An 8,143-nucleotide genomic window follows, 5' to 3' on the forward strand; every position below is an offset into this window, starting at 1 on the left:
TGCCTGGGTTCAAATCCCAGATCTGGCACTTACTACATGTGTGACCCCGGGCAAGTTGACTAGCGTCTCTGTGACTCGGTTTCTCTATCTGTAAAATGAAGGATTTCATAGTACCAGCATCATAGGGTTGTTATGAGGATGACATGGTTTAATACACACATAGCATTTCCCCTTGTAAGCACTACCAAATTGTGAACTGTTTTATTTTAAATGATTGTCTCATTGCTCCATCTTCACATTCACAGCCAATGCCCTGAGGCAGATGTAGATGCACCAAGAAGGGAAAGCCCCTTGCTTGGAGGAGCCTATCACTTCCAGGGTCCTGAGACAGGCCCTAGCAATGTGTTCATGTGCTGCTTTTGTCAAATTTGCATAAGTGAGATATTTCCATTGCGATTGGTTAAGATGCCATCTGTTTCCATATGTTCCCCTTGAGTCAGGTAGCAATGAAGTGGCTGTGGGCATTTGGGGACCCAACTAAGAAGTTAAGTTGAAGACACAATTAGTTTGGGTTCAGTGGGGAACATCTATGTGGTTTGGTCACTTCTGTATCGATTTCAGTTACTGCTGGCCATCCAGCACAGAAGCAGCTCCAGGATTCCTACTGCCCTCTGTGCCTCAGGTGCAGGGAGGGACAAGGTGATAGGACTGTGTTCCACAGAGCCTGGCAGCAGAGGCATGGGGGAGGGGGGCAGACAGGGTTTGAATGTACAGAGCCAGAAGTTAGTCTGTGCAAAGTTCTTATAATCCTCTGATACATCAAATTGTATTGGTTGTCGGAAAAGTCATGACGTATTTTGTCTATGTTTTTCAAAGGTCATTTATTTATATAAAGAACAAGATCAATCAATGATATATTGCCCGTTTTGTTCAAAAACCTTTTGCCATCTTTCAGTAAGCTTCATAATTCCTTGTTCATAGAAGGACCTGTTTTTATTTGTGAAAAACTGAACAAGGTGCTGATTTACAGCCTCACCTGAATTGAGTGTTATACCACACAAGGAGTTTTGAAGAGAGCGAAATAAGTGGAAGTTTGATGGCGCAAGGTCAGGTGAGTATGGTGGGTGTGTCAACACATCCCATCCAAGCTCCAATAATTTTTGACAGGTGATCAAACTTGTGTGTGGTCTTGCATTGTCACGATGGAACACAACTCCTTTACGATTATTGAGCTCTGGACATTTCTGGATGATGGATTCATTCAAACTGTCCAATTGCTGACAGTACACATTCAAATTAATTGTTTGGTTCCTTGGTAGCAGCTCAAAAAACACGACACCTTTAAAATCCCACCACACTGAAAGCATAACCTTCCTCTGATGACTGTCTATTTTCAATGTCATTTGAGGTGAATCATCACGTTGGGACCAAGACCGTTTGTACACCACATTGTTGTAAACAATCCACTTCTCATCACCAGTTATCAGTCATTTCAAAAAAAGGATCGTTTTCCTCACATTTAATGAGCATATTGCAGATGTTTATATGCACTGTCAAATGAACTTCTTTGAGTTCATGTGGAACCCAAATATCGAGCTTGCTTATGTATCTCAGCTTCTTCAGGTGGTTGTGAACACTTGAATGATAGATGTTCAATGTTTCTGCAATCTCTCGTGTCATGTAATGTGGGTTTGACTCGATCAACGCCTTTATTTTGTCATCATCAACCTCAGTAGGCCTCCCTGACCGAGGAGCATTGTTGAGATCAAAATCACCAGCATGGAATTTTGTGAACCATCGTTGGCACTGCTGACATTCTTTGTAGAGCATTGTCACTGTAAACCTTATGCAACTTTTCACAAGCTTGACGCGCCTTCTTCCCTTTATGGAAGTAAAACAGTAAAATATGGCAAAAATGCACAGTTTGGTCTTCCATCTTCAACTTGTTATAAGATCTCCAAAACTCAACCAAATCGCTCAGTTCTTTTTAGAATGAAGCTAGAACTGTCAGCTGTCAAATGACATAGCAATAACATAGATGCGAATGACTCTAGTACTTCCAAAAATGAACTAGTGCCATCTGTCGCAAACATGCGTCATGACTTTTCTGACAACCCAATAGGTAAAGGATTTGGTTTTCAGGACATAGTCAAAACAGAAGTCTTTCCCTGTCAGGAACATACCAGACAATGCAGCATTAATAGTTATTACTGCATTATTGGCTGAAGTTTTGTGTGTGCCCTCCAACCCCCAGTTCATATGTTGAAGCCCTAACCCATCATGTGATGCTATCTGGAAATGGGGCTTTTGGGTGGGGATTAGGTTTAGATGAGGTCATGAGGATGGGGGTGTCCTTATGTTGAAATCAGTGGCCTTATAAGAAGAGACCAGTGAGCCTGCTCTTTTCTCTCAGCCATGTGGGGACACAGAGAGAAGGTGGCCGTCTGCAAACCAGGAAGAGGGTCTTCCCCAGAACCCAACCCTGCTGCCAACCTAATTTTGGACTTTGCAGCCTCCAACTGTGAGAAATCAATGTCTGTTGTTTATGCCACCCAGTCCATGCTATGCTGTTATAGCAGCCCAAGCTGACTAAGACATACATTATACATTTCTTTTCTTTTTTTAGTGGGAATCACATTAGAATTATAACTCCTGTTTGCAGAGCAGAACCTTACAGCAGTACTACAAACGGCAAGTAGGTGCATGTGTGAAGTTGCAAGCTTTATGCACCCCCCCCATCAATATTAAGAAACACATTTCTGCTAACCACATTGGGAGGAATCTTGAGTTATCCTTCTACTCTCTCTTTAGAAAATATTACAAAAATTATTGTCATTTCAGAGATGACCAGAGTTTATAGCCAAATGTGTGGAGGAAAAAATGGTATTGTAGAGGTGTGCCAGTGGATGACTATAAATCATAGCATTTTCTGAACTTTACAGGGTTTGTTCTATCTGTTAGCTTTTTAAAAACTTTTAATTTGTGCGATTTCTTTTCTCGTTCTAAATAATATTCATTTTGTCTCTAGTTTTGATTTGGTAAATTCTGTGTTCTTTTTCCTAAACAGGCCCTTCTTCCAAACTGCATACATTTCAGGCCCAGAAGCCCTGACCCTACTTCTGTCTGGAGGAAACAGGAACGGAGGAATGCACTCAGTTTTCTTCTCATCTCATCCACACCTAGCTGTATGTTCTGTTACAATGAATGTCTTCCCTCAGGGAAGAGGACCAGATGGCCCTGCCCCTTCCCCCCACCTATGGCCTGATGGCCGCTGGCCTCACACGGCACCCACCTCCTCAGGGCCTCTCTCCCTAACCTCCCACCATTGGATGGCCACGCTCTTGCTCTTCCCTGTCAAACCACAAACATACTAGAAAATGTCACTCCTTGATTCTGGCCACCCAACCTGCCTAATTCTTTTTTAGTGACTTCCTGACTCCTCCCCTCCTCTTCTCCATTAAATGTCTTGAAAGAAGTCCAAAGAAAGTCTCTATTTCCTCATTCCTCCATTCACTGAGATCTGGGTTTTTTTTTTTTGCAGCTTTTGGGCACCATCTCCTAGAGTCACCACTGCCAGACTCTGTGGCCTCTGATTGGTCCTCATGCAGTCTGGCCTCTCTACTGCCTCTGACAATGTTGACACCACTCTCACCTGTGTCCTTTCTGCCCTGGCCACTGAAGGCTAGTCCTCTTGGCTCCTCTCCCTCCTCTCTGATCACTTGACCTTGGTCTCCTTTGCTACCCACTCTTTCCTCGGTTCCCTTAGGGACCTCCAGCTCAGACCTCTTATCTTCCCATCTCACATGTCCTTCCTGCATATGTTTGTTCAGCGACGAGTCTATGCCGTTGACTCTGAAATGAGATTTTCGTTCTTGTGGTTGCTCCTGAACTTTGTAGCCATATTTCCATCTTTCCACTGGACAGCTCCAATTGCTCGTCCTATTGGCTTCTCACACCCAGCATCTTCACCAAAGCAGATCCTCATCACCGTCCTCTCCAAACCTCTGCTCACTATGTGTTCTCCATGGTGGAGGTGTCACCATGAATCACGCAGTGACTCAGTCAGGTATTCATGAAGTTTCCTTGTTTTCCTCCTTCCCCCTCACCCCTCATCTCCAATCATTCACAACCATTACTTACTTTACCTTAAAGTCAGGTGTTCTTAACTTTTTTTTATATCATTAAACTTCCCGACAATATGATGAAGACTTTGGATTGCTTCTCAAAATAATGCTTTATAATGCATAAAATAAAACACAAAGGATATTTTTGGAAATACAATTTCCAAAATTATAAAAAGTTTTGATACAGCAATGTAAAAATGCACTAATATAGTATCAAATACTCAGATCCAGTGTCAGGTCTAATTATAGCAACTTTAAAGTAGCGATGAACACAAATGATAATCACAGATATTTATAACTAAAATGTGATATGAAAAATCTGCAATTTCTGTTGGTGACAAAGCCATAGATATTGCTAATTTTACTATAGCATTTTTTTGCACTAATAATCAAAGAATGTGATAGTTTTTGGTAAGATAAAAGTGAAAGTAAAGCTATAATGTTTTTTCCATATGAGTTTACAGACCCCCTGAGTTCTATCTGGATTAAAAACACCGGCTGTAAGAAATGATAATTATGCGACATGATAGAGGTGGTAACTAATGCTACAATGGCAATCATATTACAGTATATAAATGAATCAAATCCACATGCTTAAACTTACCTAATGTTATGCATTAATTATATTTCAGTTTTAAAAGTAGAACACTGCTTTAACATGATCTCTGGCCCTTGCTTCCTCTTTTCTGTTCTGCTTGCCACTGACCTGATGAGGGTCTTTATGTCCACATGGGCTCCCCAGAGGCACCTGAATTGACTCCTCCCCTTTTTGCTAAGCCAGCTCTTATTGCAGTGTTCCCAGCATACCTGAGAAGAACCACCCCTGGCTCAGTAACCTAAGCTGGGTGGCAAGCATTGGCCTCCTCTCTCCACACTCCACTGTGGACTCAGCCTTGTCTCCTCAGCCAAGCTCAGGTTCGTCCGCCCTCTCCTCTCACTTTGACCATCTCAGATGCACGACTCTATCTAAAGCCCAAATCTGATCATGGCACTCCTTTGTTTTCAATCCTCTCATCGTCTTCAGGATAAAATTCAGGCTCCTTAGCATCGTGTGGCTTCTGCCTACCTTTCCAACCCAGCTCCTGCACTTCTGTGTTCTAGTCACCCTCACTTTTTGCATTACCCAAAATGCAGGATAATCAAGGGGTTTGAAGTGAGGGCTCTGGAGCGTAATTACCTCAGTTCAAACCTTGCCTCCACCACTCCTAACTGCATGGCCTTGGAAAAAAATCACTGCCTGTGTGTGCCTCAGGGACCTCAACTTTATAAAGGGAGCCATAGAGCACTTTCTGTGAGAACTAAGTGATAGGATACATGTGAAATGTTCAGAACACGGCCATCATACATAGAAAAGCTCAGCAGCAGAAGAACCTTGTTATTATTTCAAGTTTCCTTTCTCCTGTTCTCTGCTTGGCCCAGCAGTCCTTAGGCTCTCTCTGCTCGGGCATCGCCTCCTGAGAACCTTCCCTGACCTGGGCTGGTGGGGCTGGGTTGGGCTCTGGGCTATGGCCCCTGCCTGCCCATCTCGCAGAAAGCTCACCACTCAGCTGCATCCTTCACAAGAATGTGAGGTCCCCTGGGCGGGGACCGTGGCTACCTCCCTTTACAACCCAGGACCCGCTAAGAGCCAGGCACAGGGTGGGCGGTCGTCAGGTGTTTAGAGGCTGGATAGATTAAAGAGAGAATACAAATCAAAGGACAAAGTGTTAAAAGAAAGAGGAGCCAGTTCTCTTCTACTCTCCTGACAATTTGCTTTTCAAAGTATTGGATAATATGTGGACTTATCTTACTGTTTTTCTGAGTGGTCCTGTCTGCATTGAATCCTTCCCTGGCCAACTCTTGGGCCTGATAGCATCATGCTTCTGAAAAACAGGAAGAAAGTAGCGTGTGGGGAGGGGGGTGAGGTGTGGGGTGGGGTGGGGGGAGTCATTGTGAAGGGCAGGCAGGATGCTGGGCAGAGGAAGGAAGCCCTCAGTCTGTTCCTCAGGAAACAGGTATCCAAGGACGGCATGGCCACTTCATATTCTTTTAGCAAAGGGGACTACACCAGTAGGAGCAAGAATGTAAATCTATTTTTGAGGACAGAAGAGAAAACCCTGCTGTGTGGAGTCCTGGCTGAGGGCATGTCCAACATAGCAATAGCCCTGACTTTAATGAGAACTGTCCTCATTCCTTTATTTTAAAGCATTACAAAATAATTCCTTTCTTGGGAAACGATTAAACAATACAGGAGGGTAGAAAGTAAGAAAGCAAAACTGCCTCATCTCCCAGTCCTACTCCCCGTAGGCAATCTTTGCTTCCATGCAGATTTTAAAATACACACAGGGACGCTGGCAATCACATGTCCAGCAGGGCTGCAAACACGCTCGAAAAACCAGAAACGTGAAATTATGCTGAGATTGGTCCAGAGAGACAAACTGCATGGAAATAACACAAGAAAAACACATTTTATAAAAAGCAAGAAAGAAGCTATTTAAAATATAATACATACAAAGAACCCTTTTTTAATCAGCAAAGTCCCGTGGTTTAGGAGCAGAATGGAGAGGGGGCTTTGTGTTTGATTCGGCTCTGCCCTCTCCATTGGTTACTCCACAGGCCGGTGCCAGGTAACAGGTCCCACACTCAGCGAGAGCAGGAAGGAGGGCCTAGCATTTCAGGGTGCTCAATAAAATGAGGCCACCTAGCCTCAGGCTGGAATTGTTTGGTTTAAAAACGCCGGGGTTGGAGGTCGGTGATGGGACAGGGGAGGGCGCGCTGCTGCAGAGGCGCTGAGTGGGGCAGAGGAGGGTTTTCAGCCCCAGGGGCAGCCTTCCTCATCTCGCCTTTTTAAAACCATCATCACTTTCCCAACTCATCACTGCCAAGGAAACGCAAAGGGAAGCGCAACACCTGTAGGCTAGGACTCCGGACAGCAGAAGCCACAGCTGCGCGAGGGGCAGCCCCGAACAGGACGGCAGCCCTGACCGAGTCTAAAATTAAAACTGGCCCGGCAGCCTAACAAAGGCCTCCTGTCAGGCGCAGCCAGAGGGGCTGTTCCGCGGCCACGTGGGGAGCAGCCCAGACCCCCTCCCCCGCGTCACTGCCCAACACCCTCTTTGGGTGGACCAGCCGGCCCTCAGTAAACACCCCTTCAATCACCAGCCCCAGCCCTTTGCTTCCAGCTCTCTCTCTCACTGCCCTGTCGTTTGGGGGTGGGGGTGGGTGGGTAAAAGAAGGGGAAACTGGGGTACTTTGCTTACAAAATCTCCTGCCAGCCGTGAAAACAAAACCAGGGCCGCCCGTGCTGTTTGCTCTTCAGCTGTCAGGTAGGCAGGGATGAGCGGAATCCGTCCTCGGGGAGGAAGAGGAAGTGCTGCTGCTTCCCCAGCTCAAAAGGAGCCCTCGGAAACCAACCGCTCGCACAACGCTGGCACCGCGGCCCACTGTGGGTTCTCCTCCGCAAAGGCGGTCCTTGTTACCGCTGCACCGCACAGAGCTCGCGTTTGTGCCTGTGGGGTTGGAATCGCTTGCTCCTCTCCCCAGGCTTCCACTTGGAATGGTCGGGAAGAGGTTTCTCAGCTTTAAAATGATCAAACTCCTAAATGGGTTAAAAAAAGGAAAATGTCAGTAGGAAAAGCAAAAACATCTGGGAAGTAAGGAAGCATATGCTAGAAGAGTAAATACTAATAATATTTCATTTTAAAAGGTCTAAAAGCGTTTCTGTTTGGTTTAAATTATTTTAAACAGAGCTAGCTAGCTGACATCTCAATGACTAGAGTCAAACTTTTTAGCTCAAAGGTTATTGTTTACGCGCCTCACTGGCTCACTGCTGCCCCCGCGTGTCTGATATAAAAGCCACAACATAGAACTTATCAGTTTTCTGCTTTGCAAACAAGTGGGTGGAAACCTCCTACCTGTCTATTAGCTCCCATGACAATAAACGGTATGGAATTAAAGGAATGTTTTCAATTGTTTGTGAGAGCTGTATAACCCAGGTGAGTTTTCACCAAGTCTTTCATTTTAGAAGACATCGTTATATAATCTCTCTCTCTCTCTCTCTCTCTCTCTCTCTCTCTCTCTCTCTCTCTCTCTCTCTCTCT

The 8,143-nt window shown here is 45.0% G+C and overlaps 1 protein-coding gene across 17 annotated transcripts in view; it reads right to left on the reverse strand.

Annotated features, from left to right (window-relative positions):
- NIN (ninein) overlaps positions 1–8,143 on the reverse strand; it is a 132,617-nt gene that overhangs the window by 123,778 nt on the left and 696 nt on the right. For 14 of the 17 annotated variants that reach the window (XM_019630477.1, XM_019630467.1, XM_019630474.1 and 11 more), the window contains exons 2-3: positions 7,304–7,641; positions 5,855–5,926 (exon numbers count right to left, since the gene is read on the reverse strand). The gene's annotated coding sequence lies outside the window, so the exon portion shown is untranslated. Of the gene's footprint in view, positions 1–5,854; positions 5,927–6,387; positions 6,482–7,303; positions 7,805–8,143 lie in introns of those variants that run through there. The other 3 variants (XM_019630469.1, XM_019630468.1, XM_019630470.1) reach the window with 3 other exon arrangements.

This window comes from Hipposideros armiger, unplaced genomic scaffold (genome assembly GCF_001890085.2).
Source record: "Hipposideros armiger isolate ML-2016 unplaced genomic scaffold, ASM189008v1 scaffold_918, whole genome shotgun sequence".
Taxonomy (NCBI): Eukaryota; Metazoa; Chordata; class Mammalia; order Chiroptera; family Hipposideridae; genus Hipposideros; species Hipposideros armiger.